The sequence below is a fragment of the Geotrypetes seraphini genome, chromosome 1 (genome assembly GCF_902459505.1).
Source record: "Geotrypetes seraphini chromosome 1, aGeoSer1.1, whole genome shotgun sequence".
In the NCBI taxonomy this organism is placed as follows: domain Eukaryota; kingdom Metazoa; phylum Chordata; class Amphibia; order Gymnophiona; family Dermophiidae; genus Geotrypetes; species Geotrypetes seraphini.
In genome coordinates, this window is record NC_047084.1 from 482,721,423 (window position 1) to 482,736,458 (window position 15,036).

General features: G+C 42.3%; 1 protein-coding gene across 1 annotated transcript in view; it reads left to right on the forward strand.

Moving 5' to 3' along the window:
- Nucleotides 1-9,813: 9,813 nt before the first annotated feature.
- LOC117350967 (programmed cell death 1 ligand 2-like) overlaps nucleotides 9,814-15,036 on the forward strand; it is an 80,453-nt gene continuing 75,230 nt past the window's right edge. Inside the window, exon 1 of the mRNA XM_033925698.1 lies at nucleotides 9,814-10,083. The gene's annotated coding sequence lies outside the window, so the exon portion shown is untranslated. The remainder of the gene's footprint in view (nucleotides 10,084-15,036) is intronic.

The following is a 15,036-nucleotide window of genomic DNA, read 5'->3' on the forward strand; positions in this document are numbered from 1 at the left end:
ACATAAGTATTAATAAGTGTCAGACTATCTTTTCCTAAGCTCATTTGCCCCTGGAACCACCTTCCCATGGGATCTGCAGATATTACTTTAAATGCCGCTGAGCATTTACTACTTACTAGGATAGCCACCCCTGCCTACTTTCCCACAGCAGGAGCGAAAAAACTGTGCTTGACCCAACCCCCTTCCAATTTGGCTGATTCACCTGCAGATAAATGTATTTCCTGGATAAAATATATATCCGCCTCCTGCTTCTTTAAGAAATTAAGCATTTTTTTCTCTTAATTGGGTGATTGAGTCCATTAACATTTAGTGAAAATAATTTTAACTCCATTATATCATTTTAATAAAAAGGATCCATAAAATATAAATCAAAAAATCATTAATATATGACTGTGACACTAAAACCTTACACATCCAGTCCTCCCCAAAATATCCCACCTCTCTCCCTCCCTTCACCACACCCAATAAACAATACTATTGCTTGGGAGCGCCCATATAGACTAGCAATCTCAAGCTCCTACCAGGTGTTTTTAATGTTTCTCCTAAAACAGAAAAGTATCAATATTCTATATCCTGAATTAAATGAAAATAAAGATACTTAATATAATAATAAAAATTAATGAGAGCCTAGATCAAGATGGCTACATCTAATAAGCATCGAAAGCATTAAATAAACAAGTAATTAATTTAAATTCATGAAGATTACAAAATAAGAAGTACTGTAGTTCATAACTAAATCACAATATGAATATAATAACCTTTCAAAGTAACCTGCTAAGCAATTTTCCTAAAATCAAATATATTGCTTAAAACAGGCAACACACAAATTTTCCCCCCCCCTAAGATCTAATGGAGTTACAAAGCTTACTTAATAATGAAATTGACATATCACCAAGACCCTCTAATCAAGTAAATTATATCAATTACCTAAAAAAATCATAAAATTAGATATATCCTATCTCAATTAAGAATATCTAATCTACATTTTGTTTATTAATAAACTAACCTATAAATTACTACCTAGAGGGGTAAAGTTTAAACCAAAGAGTTTAATTTATCTTCCCCATATTAATTCAATAATATAGAAGAAAAAATGAAAAAGGAAAAGAAACTATCTATTTATAAGAATCAATACATATATATATATTTATAGGATGATTGATATATAAAAAGAAATATATATATTAAAATATTAAATTATAAATCTAAAATCAGAGTTCATAACTTCAAACAAGGGATATAATACTCCATTACCATTTATAGGCACATAAGAAATAGTATTAGCTCATTAATAAAATCCTATTGACATATTGAGTACTATTATAATACATGAAGCTTAGGCCCTTTGCATGGACGCCATTTACAAATCTTTACAGATTTGAGATATTTAGGCTGCCTTTATCTATCCTTCCATCTGACAGAAAACACTCATTAAGGGCTCCTTTTATGAAGACGCGTTAGCAGGTTTAATGCACGCGACTTTTCATCACGCGCTAACCCCTGCGCTAGCCGAAAAACTACCGCCTGCTCAAGAGGAGGTGGTAGCAGCTAGCGGGCCGGCGGTTTAGCGCGTGTTATTACATGTGTTAAACCGCTAACGCACCTTTGTAAAAGGTCATATCATTTTCACTTTTCCTTGCCATGCAGCTTCTAAAATTTTACACATTCATTAGCCAGCAGAGATCTTCCAGCACTTATAAATTGGATATTCCAAGAGGAACCACCTTGACTGATCCCTCAGACTGATCCCTTGAAACCACTGCAAATCTCAGCTCATTTAAGTATATACTCCCTTCAAAAACCACTTTACTACGTAGAGGAAGCCTGCCTTATTTAAAGGTCCAGTCAGTCGCAAACCTTCTTCGTGTCATTTTTCCTCTCCTTCTTGTGTCATTAATTGCTTATATTCTCCTTAAGATTTGAACACTGATCTCAGCTCGTACTCCTATAATTTTATAAAACTCCACGTAAAAGATGGTGACCTTTTCCATATGTTAAGCGCGCCAAGCCACACCCCCTCTTTGACTGAGTTTCATATGCAACTACTTCAAGTCTAAGGGCTAGATTCATTAAGCAAATCGTTCACGTACTGATTGTTTTGCGACCCCTTTGTGACTCGATTTTCCTCCAATCCGATTCACTAACCTCTGTGCCGATCATCCTCCGATCTGTGCATGCAAATGAGGGGAAACAGCATGCAAAGTTGGAAGGACGCAATTCACTAACAAAATTCAGGCACACCGAATGGGCTGGCCGATCCAAAAAGAAGCGAATGTTGGGGACCAGTCGCTCACGTCCTTTCCGACTGTCCTCCCAGCCCTGCAGCCCTGAAATAAACCTGCTCTCTGCCTCCCTGGCTCTCTGCCACGACCTGCTCTCTGCCTCCCTGACTCTCTCTCTCTGCCTTCCCAGCTCTCTCTCTGCCTCCCCGACTCTCTCTCTCTGCCTCACCGAACTGGCTCTCTGCCTCCCTGACTTTCCTGCCCTTCCCCTGCAGTGCGAGCCCGTGGTTTTAACCCATGGGTTTAAAGCGGGTTAAAACCACGGGCTTGCAAAGTATAAAAAAGTTTTTAAAAAACAGGAAAAAAAATCAGAAAAGCAGCTCTGTAAGCATGTGCAGACCATCTACAGACAAAGAAGATGGTCTGCGCATGCTTCTGGATCGCTCACTAGCGATCTATGTGGTCGGTGGGATCACCATGCTGACCCTCTGTGAATTCGTCGGCCTGCCGCAGATCGGCCATGGATCGGGCACGATCGGGCAGGTTAGTGAATCTAACCCTAAGTCTCAAAGGACAAAATGAAACTTCTTTAGACAGTTCTGAGATTTCATGCAGTGGTAATTGGTAGCTAGAGAGATTTTATTATCCCCATTTGATTTGCACTTCCATCAGTGTGGTCAGTGGGAATTTGCCTGCAGGGGATATGCTGGCTTTTATGACCTCTTGGTTTGTTTGAATTCTGATTTTTATATTCCTCAGATGGAAGAGAAAGTGAGTCCAGGTTGTTGTTTTCATTTTATTGCGATTTATTAACTGCCCTTTTGAAGAGATTCACCCAAAGCAGTGTACAGCAGGTACAGTTTAAAATAAAACGTACAATTTTGTTAACAGCATAACAATTGTAAAATGACTAAATGTAAATAAATAAATAACACACACACACCCCGTTTTTCAAAACCGTGAAAGCAGTTTTTAACGCAGGCCGGCGTACTGAATGCTCTGCACTGCTCCCGACACTCATAGGAACAGGAGCAGCGCAGAGTATTCAGTGTACCGGTCTGTGCTAAAAAAACGCTTTCGCAGTTTTGTAAAAGGGGGGCGGTGGGGAGGGGGGTTGTAAATAAGGTATTCATGCCTGTTCATCATTTTGTACGATGTTGATCTTTTCACCAAATTTCTCCCCATCTTTTCCCAGCATATCTGCAGCTCTTACTCATCGGTCACGTTCACATTGACTTTGAGTGTATCCCGTGGGTGGTGTGGACCATCGTCCGAGAAAGGCCAACAGAATTTGTTTTGTAAAATTCCAGGAATATCTCTCCGAGTCCATCACTTCCAGCACTTCACAGGGCATTCATGTGTTAATGAAAGCCCAACGTGTTTCAGCAAAAGACTGCCTGCATCAGGGGCACATTATGTCTCTATCAGAAGAATATACAAGAACATTTTTGAGAATGAAACCATCTGCCTGGAGCTGAATATTTAGCTTTTCTGCAAGTGAAACATTATATTTCCTCTTTACCCATTGCAGCCTTATCGGAAGAAATGACAGAGCAAGTGGAGTAAGTTTTTCTGTTGGGTGGAGACAGGATATAGTAACATAGTAAATGATGGCAGATAAAGACCCGAATAGTCCATCCAGTCTGCCCAACCATACACTCTACACTCTCTATAAAATTAATGATTTAATTTAAATTGTTCTTTTTCTTAGATATTTCTGGGCAAGAAAACCAGAGCTCTGCCCAGTACTGTGCTTAGGTTCCATCTACTAGAGTCTCTGTCAAAGCTCACTCCAGCTCATTTAAACCATCCCATCATTGAAGCCCTCCGCAGCCCACCCTCAACTGAGTGGCCTTATATAGGACACAGACTGTGCAAGTCTGCCCAGTACTGGCCTTAACCATTATTTTCTGATTAGAGATCCTCTGTGTTCATCCCATGGTTTTTTGAACTCTGTTACCGTTTTCCTCTCCACTACCTCCCTCAGGACTTCTCAGGTTTCCTTTTCCTTTAAGTATTGTCGGCAGATTTGCCACCTTTGAGCTTTCAAAAAAATGGGCAGAAGCTTGGTCGAAGGACCTGGGAGTGGATATCTCTGATGATCTGCTCAGAGACTTGATATGTAAAAGCCTTTGGTAAAGTTGACCTCTGTGAGCCATCAGGAACAGCAATACAAGTATCCCCTAAAAGAGTTTTCCAAATTTCCCAAAACAGTCAGTGGTGACTCTAACCCACGTAGTCTGGTCTTGTACAGTCATTCAATAATTGTGGAGAGATGTATCCAGCAAGGTTTTACACGTCTTAGACTTGAAGCTCCCACTTCTATCACAGATTCTCTTATTTGACAGTTATACTGCTGTTGCCCAAAAGCCATCTAAGATAAAGCATTCCTTCCTATGTTATATGTTTATGATGGCATGACGAACTATTCTACTGGAATGGCTGAGGCCTACTGCACCTAATGTAACTCATGCTATTGTGGTTCTAAATCACAAATCAAGCAGGAAGGATTCAACCCACATGTTGATAAAGTTCCAACACATATGGGAACCATTCTGGAATATATTATTTAATATGTCATACGGAAGGCCTGCTCACCAGTAGTTAAGGAGATTACTCAATTAAGTGGAGAAAAAAAATCTTAAAAGCACTTACTGCAGCGATTTATACTGGGTAAAATATAGCTAGCAGGTTCTTATCATAGGCAAAAAAAACTTCACTTTAACATCTACAGTCAACCACAAAGGTAGAACAGACGCCAACAGTGTGTGCATGCCAGTCACTTATCTGAGCTCATTTGAAGTTGTTGCTGGTTTCCCAAAGACCCCATGACATTCGGATGACTTTCCAAAAACACTCCTTCAACTCCCGACAAGGGACCTTGTTTCGCCGAACAAGACTAGCTGCATCAGGGGAATGAAGATGGGATACACACTGACAAAACTTCCATGGCAGTCTGGAACAACGTTTACCGGGACAGACTTTTAAGCCCCAGTCAGATGACGTCATTTCCGGGACCGCGATTAAATCTAAACCACAAACCTCTTAGTTACTTTAATTCTCTAATTGCTTTCCCTAACTTCCTTAAAAGAATGCATTCCGCTCTATTCTCTGGTTAAGTCCATATGGCCATAGTGTGTTCAATTCAAAAATCAGTTGCTGTTCTCTTTGATGTAATCTCCGTTTTAAATCCCCCCTATGCTGTGTGGGGATCATAGAATCGATCATAGCACCTCTAAGGTCATTAAACACATGGTTCTTATCTTTATCTTATTCTGCCATGCGATCCACAATTCTGCCATGATCAACATTGTTTCTGTGTTCAAACATTCTGGTTTTGAGTGGACATGTAGTATATCCAATATAACAAAGCTGGCAAGGGCAGTTTAGAATATATGCCACATAAGAGGACCCACACATGGCAAAAGCCAGTAACGGCACTGTCCTCTTATTGGGAATTTGGATGGACAACCCTTCAACCATCAAAGGGCAGACATTACATCATCCACATTTAAAATGACTATGATTCTTACTGTATCCATTCCTTAATGACTGATTTCGGATACCCTCTGTCAGCAAATTTATCACTTAATACAGCTGCTTGTTCAAGAATTTCTTGTCACTATGGCAAATTCATCAATAACACAAAAACTGAGACACAGGGAGGCTGTTCTTTAATTGTATAGGATGCATACTGGAATAATGCAAAAAAAAAAAAAAAAAAATTACAGTCCTTAGGTTTATGATGTACAGTAGTTTCAAAACAAAAATTCCTGTGACAAATTTTCACATCGAGAAAGTGTATCTCTGTAGGATGATACGACAACCCAAACAAGGATGACAGGAATTTAACAGGAATTCATTCTATTTAACCCTCTATCTGAAACAAATTGAGGCAGGGTCCTAATACAGAGAAAAGACCTCAGTGTTCCCTAAGAATGAACTTGGGAAACTACTATGACAATTACTGAGTTGTCATAGAGAACACATCCTTGGTCATAGAAAAACTCCGTAAGAATATTCGCCGGACTTGATGGACCAAAGGTCTGATCCGGAGATGGCAGTTCTTATGTTCTTAAATATTTAAATGTATTTTAGCAAAAATGCTTATAGCAAAAATAAAGCTTATAGCGAAAAAGAACCCCGCACTTATCTCAATATTCTCCTCAGATGAGGGAAAGATCACCGCTGCTCAATTTTCACGGTGCAGAGATTCAGGATGATGCACATCTTATGACTGTCATCTTATAAGAGTTATAAGATGACAGTCATAAGATGTGCATCATCCTTTTGGTGATATCTTGTTTATTTTGGTATTTTGCTTGTGTTATTTTTATTTTTTGTCAGGAATTTAACAGGGTCACAAAACTATAACAATCCACCGTACCAGTTCACAATACGGCTTGAAGGGAGTGCACAGCCGGCCAGGTCCGGGTCCTCCTGCCCTTCCTTTCCCCCGGCCGTGCCGCTACAATCCTACCTCCCCTCGCCGACAAGAAGTCTTTCCGACGTCAATTCTGACGTTCCAGGCCAGCCAGGCAGTGATTGGCTGGCCCGGAACGTCTTCTCCGATGTAAGAATTGACGTCAGAAAGACTTCTTGTCAGCGGGGGAAGGTAAGATTGCAGGCGTAGACCGGGGGAAAGGAAGGGGAGACGCGCTTTTTTTTTTTCCGCTGCAGAGAGGGCAGGATGTAGGCAGGCAAGCTGGCTGGCTTTAGCGTGGCAGGAAGGGAGGGAGATAGGTAGACAGGCAGGCTGGCTTTGGGGGTGGCCAAAATCTGGAAGGTAGTGGGGGGGACATAAGAAGGAGGCGCTGGAGGCACTAAGGACACGGGAAGGAGGCACTGGGGGCACTATGGACACAGGACGGAGGCACTGGGGGCACTAAGGACACAGGACGGAGGCACTGGGGGCACTAAGGACATGGGAAGGAAGGAGGGAAGGAATAGAAAGGGACAATTGTTGGGCCTGAGTGCAGAAAGAAAGAAATGAAAGTAAGGATACACAGTCAATTAATAGATGTCCCCTTTTGATGAAAAAAATAAATGGCCACGCTACCTCTGACTTACTTTCTCTGCAGCAGAGTTGGCAGCAGTGCTGAGGTGCAGGAAGGTCCCCGCTGACTCGTCTGCCGGCTCTGCTCCGGAAGAAGTAAGTTACATAGGAGGGGATGGACCCGGCAGCCGCAGTCATTGTGGGACTTTGCCACAACTCCCTGCGTCTGCTGGGTCCACCCCCTCCGACGTAACTTACTTCTTCTGGAGCAGAGTCAGCAGACAAGTCATCCCAGGACCTTCCAGCATGCGGCTGCTGAGTCCGTTCCAGAGCAAGTACATCGGAGTGGGGTGGACTGGCAGCCGGCAGCTACAATCATCGTGGGACCTTGCTGCATGAAGGGAGAGAAAGGAGCAGGATTTCTGGAATGGAAGAGTGGTGGAGGGAAAGAAAGGGGGCAGGGTGGTATGGAAGGGTGGTGCTGATAGAATTGATGTACAGAGAAAGGGGAGAGACATAAGGGGGAAGGATAATGGAGGGAGAGAAAGGGGGCAGATGCTGATTGAAGAGGGGTGGATGGCGAGAGAAAGGGCAGACATTGGATGGTAGAGGGGAGCCTATGCTGGATGGAAATGCAGATGGGAGAGATAAGGGAGCAAATGCAGGAAGGAAATGGGAGGAGAGAAAGAGGGGAGCAGACGCTGGATGGAAGTGGACAGAGAGAGGAGAAGGTACTCGATGGAAGGGTTGGAGAAAGAGGGTACATGATGGAAGGAGGGGATAAATAAAAGGAGGGCACATGATGGGGAGAAAAGGATTGAGTTAGGGAAACACTGGAGGGGTGAGGGAAAGAGGTGGCAAGCTTTAGGTAGACAGTACAAAAGGACATTGATGAGAGGGTAGTAAGAACGTAATCTAGATAGATGCAGAAAATAAATTGAAAAGGAAAATGAGGGAAAAAAGGGAAAGGGATTTCAGAGGAGAGATGTGGGAGAGGGAAGGAGAGGAGATGCCAGACCAATGGGGATGAAAGGAGAGATGTAAGGGGTAGGCATACAGTTTCTGGAAGGGGCATAGAAGGAGAGAAGATGCCATATAGGGGAAGAGAGATGGAAGACAGTGGATGGAAGGAAGAGAGTTACAAGAAGATGAGGAAAGCAGAAACCACAGAAGACAAAGGTAGAAAAAAAATTTCTATTTATTTATTGCTTTAGGAGACATGTGTCACTGTTTCTGTGGTGCACTGTATTCAGAGTCCAGCTTCTTTCTGGTTCAATTTAACCTCTGTCTATGTATTTCTATTTTATCCCCCCTTTTACAAAACTGTGGAGCGTTTTTTAGTGCCAGCCATGGTGGTAGCAGCTCTGATGCTCAGAATTCTATGAGCGTCAGAGCTGTTACCACCATGGCTAAAATTCACACTACAATTTTGTAAAAGGGGGGAGGGGTTAGTTTGTGATGACATATTCCATACTAGGCGAAGGTGTTTTCTGTGTTCTGTGTGTTCGAAAGATATGGTTTTTGTTAGGATTGACTGCAGGATTGATCTGTACTAGTCTGGCTTGTTTAGTTTTACAATGGGTGTATTGATGTACTGCTCACTGCAGTATGTAAGATGCTGCCTTTTCCTAGGTACTCATGTGTGACATGTGGCTTGTTACTAAAAATCATGTTTTTTGTACAGATGGGGGGTGTCAAAAAATGATGGGCCCCGGGTGTCACATATGCTAGGTATGCCACTGCAGGGACAGACTTCAGGATCTTAATCTGTATATTTTGGAGAAAAGATGAGAGAGGGGAGATATGATAGAGACGTTTAAATACCTACGTAGTATAAATACACATGAGGCAAGTCTCTTTCAGTTGAAAGGATACTGCAGAGTGAGAGGGCATAGAATGAGGTTTAAAGGTGATAGACTCAGGAGTAATCTAAGGAAATACTTTTTTACAGAAAAGGTGGCAGAGGCTTGAAACACTCTCCTGGAATAGCTGGTGGAGCCAGAGACTGTCTGTCTTCAAGAAAGCGTGGAGCAGGCCACAGCACATGGTATCTCTTAGGGAGAGGAGGAGATAGTGGATGCTGTGGATGGGCAGACTGGATGGGCCATCTGGTCTTTACCTGCCGTCATGCTCCTGACACCAACAAAATGGCTTTTCCCACCCAAAAAGGTGGTATATCTTTGGCCATTGAGACTTAGCTGGCTAGCTGCTGAATACTGACAAATTTACACATGCAAAATTATATACTACTCTGAGATATGGTATAAGGGTGGTAGATGCATGGAGTAGTCTCCCCTTAGAGGTGGTGGAGACAAAGACTGTGTCTGAATTTAAGAAAGTGTGGGACATACACATGGGACATCTTACGGAAAGGCGGAGAAAGTAGATGCTGCGGTTAGGCACTCTGTATGCGCCATCTGGCCTTTATCTGCCATTATGTTTCCGTTTCAACAAATCTTACTTGCAATGACCACTAGGTGGCATTAATTCCTCAGAACTTTACAACAGATAAGCTGCAAGGGACTCTGCTGTTTAATATTACTTTCACTTTCAGAGAATTAGAAAACCTTTTAGCAAAGTGCTTGGAAATGCAGATGGGTTGTGGGGGGATTTTTTAAAAATTATTATTTTACTATTCAGGTTCTCAAGTGAAGAGCATAAAGGGAAGGGGGTCTAATTTAGCACCTTAGTTTAAGGGTGACTTTCAAAATGACCCCCACAATATTAATAAACAGAAGTGAAACTCAACAGTGTGTAATTCCTAGCAATCCTTCTCATCGCCGGTGCTTCCAGTTTCAGTCTGAATCAGACAGTTGTTGCCTTCAGAAGACAAGGGGGAGAGCAGCATGGAACAGTAGCTGTCAGGTATGTGTACCTATAAAATGCTCTGTGCATACTTCCAGTTTTCAATGGATTGCACATTTGGAATCTCTTTCAGGCTGTCATGCCATCTATTCTTCTGTAACTATGCATCCCTGCCAGCACTCAAGACCAAAAGAGCTGAGAAGTTTTAAACTCTCCTGAAATGGATTATAGGAGGGTCAAAAAAAGGGAGAGTGGTAAATCTAAGGGATGGGACCCATGTGGAGTGGAGTGGCGTGGAAAAATTCGCAGAAAAATCTTACCAGTTCTGCATTTTGGGGATAAATAGTTCATTGCATTATGTAAGCAGCTAAATGTGCATATTTCTCCTCATTGCAGCAGTCGGTTAGCAGTCAGGGAGAACAGATTTCTGCTGTGATATACATGTGAGCTGGTTTCTGCTAATGTCTTTAACAATGTGTTTGCACAAAAAAAGTGGGGTGAAACCACACACATCAACCGGGAATGAGTACAAAAGAATAAATCTCAAAAATGGTAAAGTCTATTTGGTGCATGGGCAGTTTAACTAATTGTTGTGCCAGCTTTTATGTCTTAATAAAGGTTTGTTGTCTTGGCATTAGGTCTTTTTGATTTACCTATAGTTTTCAATGTTTTTGAATTGACAGCAATCAAATGCACTTGATCTCTCGTAGGCTATTGAATATATATAATTTTATCGTTACCGATAATAAATTTAAAACAGTATATTCACTCACTCACTATATTCAGTTTAATCATCACTTCCCTTTTTTTTTCACTCATGGTAATTTTGGTTTTGTCATACTCCTCAATCATTTTAAGCGATTGCATATTTTATTAGACAATATTAATCATGCATATATTTCATTGTCCAAAGTGCATATTTGTTTATGGGTTTGTACTTGTTTTACTCAATGCATCTTGATGTTTTGCTCATTTTTTCCTTATATTTCCTTCCAATTTCTTTGAATATGGTTGTTTTATCACATTAAAATCTTGCTGTGATGTTCTTTTTATTTATTGATATTGTTATGTTTACAGGTCTTTTAGACCAAAATACAGACCGAGTCATAGTAACATAGTAGATGATGGCAGATAAAGTCCCGAATGGTCCATCCGGTCTGCCCAACCTGATTCAGTGTAAATTTTTTTTCTTCTTCTTCTTAGCTGTTTCTGGACAAGAATTCAGCCGCGCTCAGCAATGCAATCATTGGTGCACATATATACAGTATATATATATAATACATATTCGTTCAGGTTATCGAAAAAAATAGACCAGATAGGAACCCAGTGTATTGGACAGGGAAGAATTTTTGCACTGGAATGAGCCAGCACCAAAGGAAGTTTGTCTCATGGTGCCTCCCAATCACATCCTCATGCAAGGGCAGCACTTTCACTCTCTCCTTCCCCTCACTACTGCAGCCTTCTCTCTCTCTCTCTCTCTTTCGCCCTCTCTATAATCATGTTCTTTCTCTCTTCTTCCCTCCCTCCTTCTTTAGTCAGCACTCTCTCTTCCCCAGTACTCCAGTATCAACCTTAGAAATATACAGGCTCCTATAACTATGGCTCCTACCAAGGGCGCTGTGTCATTTGCGGAGAGCCTGGGGTCTCCAATGCCTACTATTGCAAAGAATGCACCATTCAGGAGAAAGATCGAGATGGCTGCCCAAAGATTGTCAACCTGGGGAGCTCCAAGACAGATTTATTCTATGAGCGCAAGAAATATGGCTTCAAGAAGAGGTGATCCATTGACATCTTAGGGAGTTACCTTGACGGGTTAGTGAAATGTGACTGTAAGAAGATGCTATGAACCATGGACTCTCCAATGAAAGTTTTTTAAAGCTGCAAAATTAAAAAAAATTTTCCTAAAAAAAAAAAAAAAATACACAAGCTCTAGATATAGATATGATGTATAGTAAAACTTTGGTTTGCGAACATAATTTGTTCCAGAAGCATGCTTGTAATCCAAAGCACTCATATATCAAAGCGGATTTCCCCACAGGAAATAATGGAAACTAAGAAGATTCGTTCCACAACCCAAAAACTTTAATACAAAATACTGTACTGTGAATTCCTGATATGTGCACTTATACCGCGCGCATGAACTATGGGTGAATTAGGAGTGATACTTTTATTATGTTCAGCCGCGCTCAGCATGAAATGTGCATATGTTGTGTGCGCTTGAACTGCGGGTGCTTGTATTACGTTCAGCCGCGCTCAGCAATGCGATGCGCATATATTGTGCGTACTTGATGTGATGCGTATAAGCGCTTGTACTGCAAGACAACGCTCGTTTATCGAGTTAAAATTTAATAAAATATTTTGCTCATCTTGCAAAACACTCACACACCAAGTTACTCGCTATCCAAGGTTTGACTGTATTTGGAATGCAAAATGTCTGACAGCGACAGAAAGAAGTTTCTTATCTTCCACAATGACATCTTCAGATGGGTTTATTTTAATAATAACTTTATTTTGTATACCGCAATACCACAAGCAGTTTAGAGCGGTTTACAGAGGAAGAGACTGTACACAGACAGCGATGTTACAGAAAAAACTTTCAAATTACAATAGTAAGCTGAGAGTAGTTAGGTATATCCGGAAGCATTTCAGAGATACAATGAGGCAGGAAGGAGTCGGAGAAATTTATCAAAGAGATAGGTTTTAATTGATTTCCTGAAGGTTTGATAGGAGGGTGAATTTGAGATGAGGGTGGTTAGACATTTATTCCATTTGCCTGCTTGGAACGACAGTGATCTATCAAGGAATCTCTTGTAGATACAACCCTTCAGGGAGAGGAAGGCAAACAGATAGGCATCACGTGTGCAAGTGGTACCTTCCGTAACGGTTACAGGCATGAGCCTCACTCTTAAATCAGAATACTTTGCCCGAGATTATCTCAGTAACAACACAGCAACATACTAACCCCCCCTCTTCTAACTGCACTAGCAGTTTCTAGCACAGGGAGCCGTGCTGAACGGCCCGCGCTGCTCCCGATGCTCATAGAGTTCCTATGAGCATCGGGAGCAGTGCGGGTCATTCAGCACGGCTCTCTGCGCTAGAAACTGCTAGCGCAGTTTCGTAGAAGAGGGGGGAAATGACGGCAGATGAAGACCTGAACGGCCCATCCAGTCTGCCCAACAGACGCACGCATTATTAATTCAGACTCTCAGAAGCACGGTCATTGCTCCACACTTTTCATTGCATCAAAAACAGCCTCATTCAGAAGTTTGTAGGATGTAACATCAACATGCAAACATATTTATTTTGGTAGGGTTGCCAGATTTTCCTTTTGGAAAACCTGGACCCCCTAGCCCCGCCCCCAGGCCCACCTAATTCCGCCCATCCCCGCCCCTAAGCCCACCCTAGCCCCACCCCTGCTTCCTGCTCTTGTCGAGCAGGGAGGAAGTCCGTGCGGCCGTCATGCGATGATGTCACACGCACGCACCCGTATGATGTCATCGTGTGACGGCCGCACATGCGTGGACTTCCTCCCTGCCAGACACAGCTTTTCAAAACCTGGACTTCATAGATTTAGTATGCAATTAGAATTAAGTCCTTTTACTTATTAGTGAGAACTTTATCCCACAGCTAGTGCTTTAGGACTTGGTTAGCAGCTTTAATACTTGCCACCAGGAGCATACTTTTAACTCATATTTCTTCCTCTTCAGGAAGTAAACTTTCAGTCATTTAACAATTTTAAACTTCTACCATACTGTCCATGGGAATATCTTCGAAATAGCTCTCATTACAGTGCATAGGCTCTTCATCATTCCTTTTTATTATTTTATCAGAGCACCGAAACATACTGTCTTCCTGATTTTCCAGTTCAGGGCACGCTACCTCTATCTTTGCAACTTGGCTGTCCTGTTTCCAATTCCCCGCTGGGTTCTGTTCCCAAAGCAAATGTGGTTTGGTTCCTGGCTTCTGTTTCAGCTGCTTGTTCCAGCCCTGATCTCCTCCTTTCTGCTTAGCCCTGCTGGGGTAGTTAAGGCTAGGCTCAGGTGTAGAGAATGACACGGTGACAAAATTCATCACCGTTCCCATCCCCGCGGATAACCACGGGAAACCATCTTCATGTCATTCTTTAAGGAGAGAGGGAAAAATCAGAGTATGAATGGCCACAACCACTGACCCACAAACTTTGCTTTGAAGAATGCTGGTGTAGAAGGCTTGAAGTTGACATAGACACTACAGAATGACAGTCTCTGGTATCCAGAGCAGTTATTGTGATGTCATAATGCCTCAATCCACCAGTGCCTAAGAGCCAATCACATCAGTGATGTCACAATGGCTTCATTATCCTTGGCTCACATAAGAATCAGAGTATGAATGGCCACAACCACTGACCCGCAAGCTTTGCTTTGAAGAATGCTGGTGTAGAAGGACCGAGGTTGAAATAGACACTAGAAAATGACATGGGATTATTTCCCGCGGTTATCCGCGGGGACGGGGACGGTGATGAATTTTTTCACCGTGTCATTCTCTACTCAGGTGTGAGCTGCTCCCTGATTTGTTGAACCTCACTTAGAATTGTGAGCCTGCTTAAACCTGATTGCTGCCTAGTGCCCTGTGTGTGTTTAATGTCAGCAATCTTAGGTTTACCTTAGAGGTCTGCACGGGAACGGGGATCACGGGAATCTCGCGGGTCCCACAGGGTCCCACGGAATCCCACCCTAACCCACGGGACTCCCATGGGGACCCCCCTCTAGCCAACGGGACTCCCACGGGGATGGAAGGCTTTGGAAGCAGGGTTCGTTCATATAATATAATGGACACGTCAGCCTTAGTAAAAGAGGGGGTTTATAAGTTAATTACCTGAACAGAAAACAAAAAAAGAGTTCCAAAGAGATTCCACAAAGAAAACAGCAAAAGAAACTGTGGAATTGATGATCTTGTCAGAAGTAATTGCTGCTTTTCATGGGGACGGGCGGGGATGGAGGTAATTCCTTGCAGGGATGGGTGGGGACGGAGAGG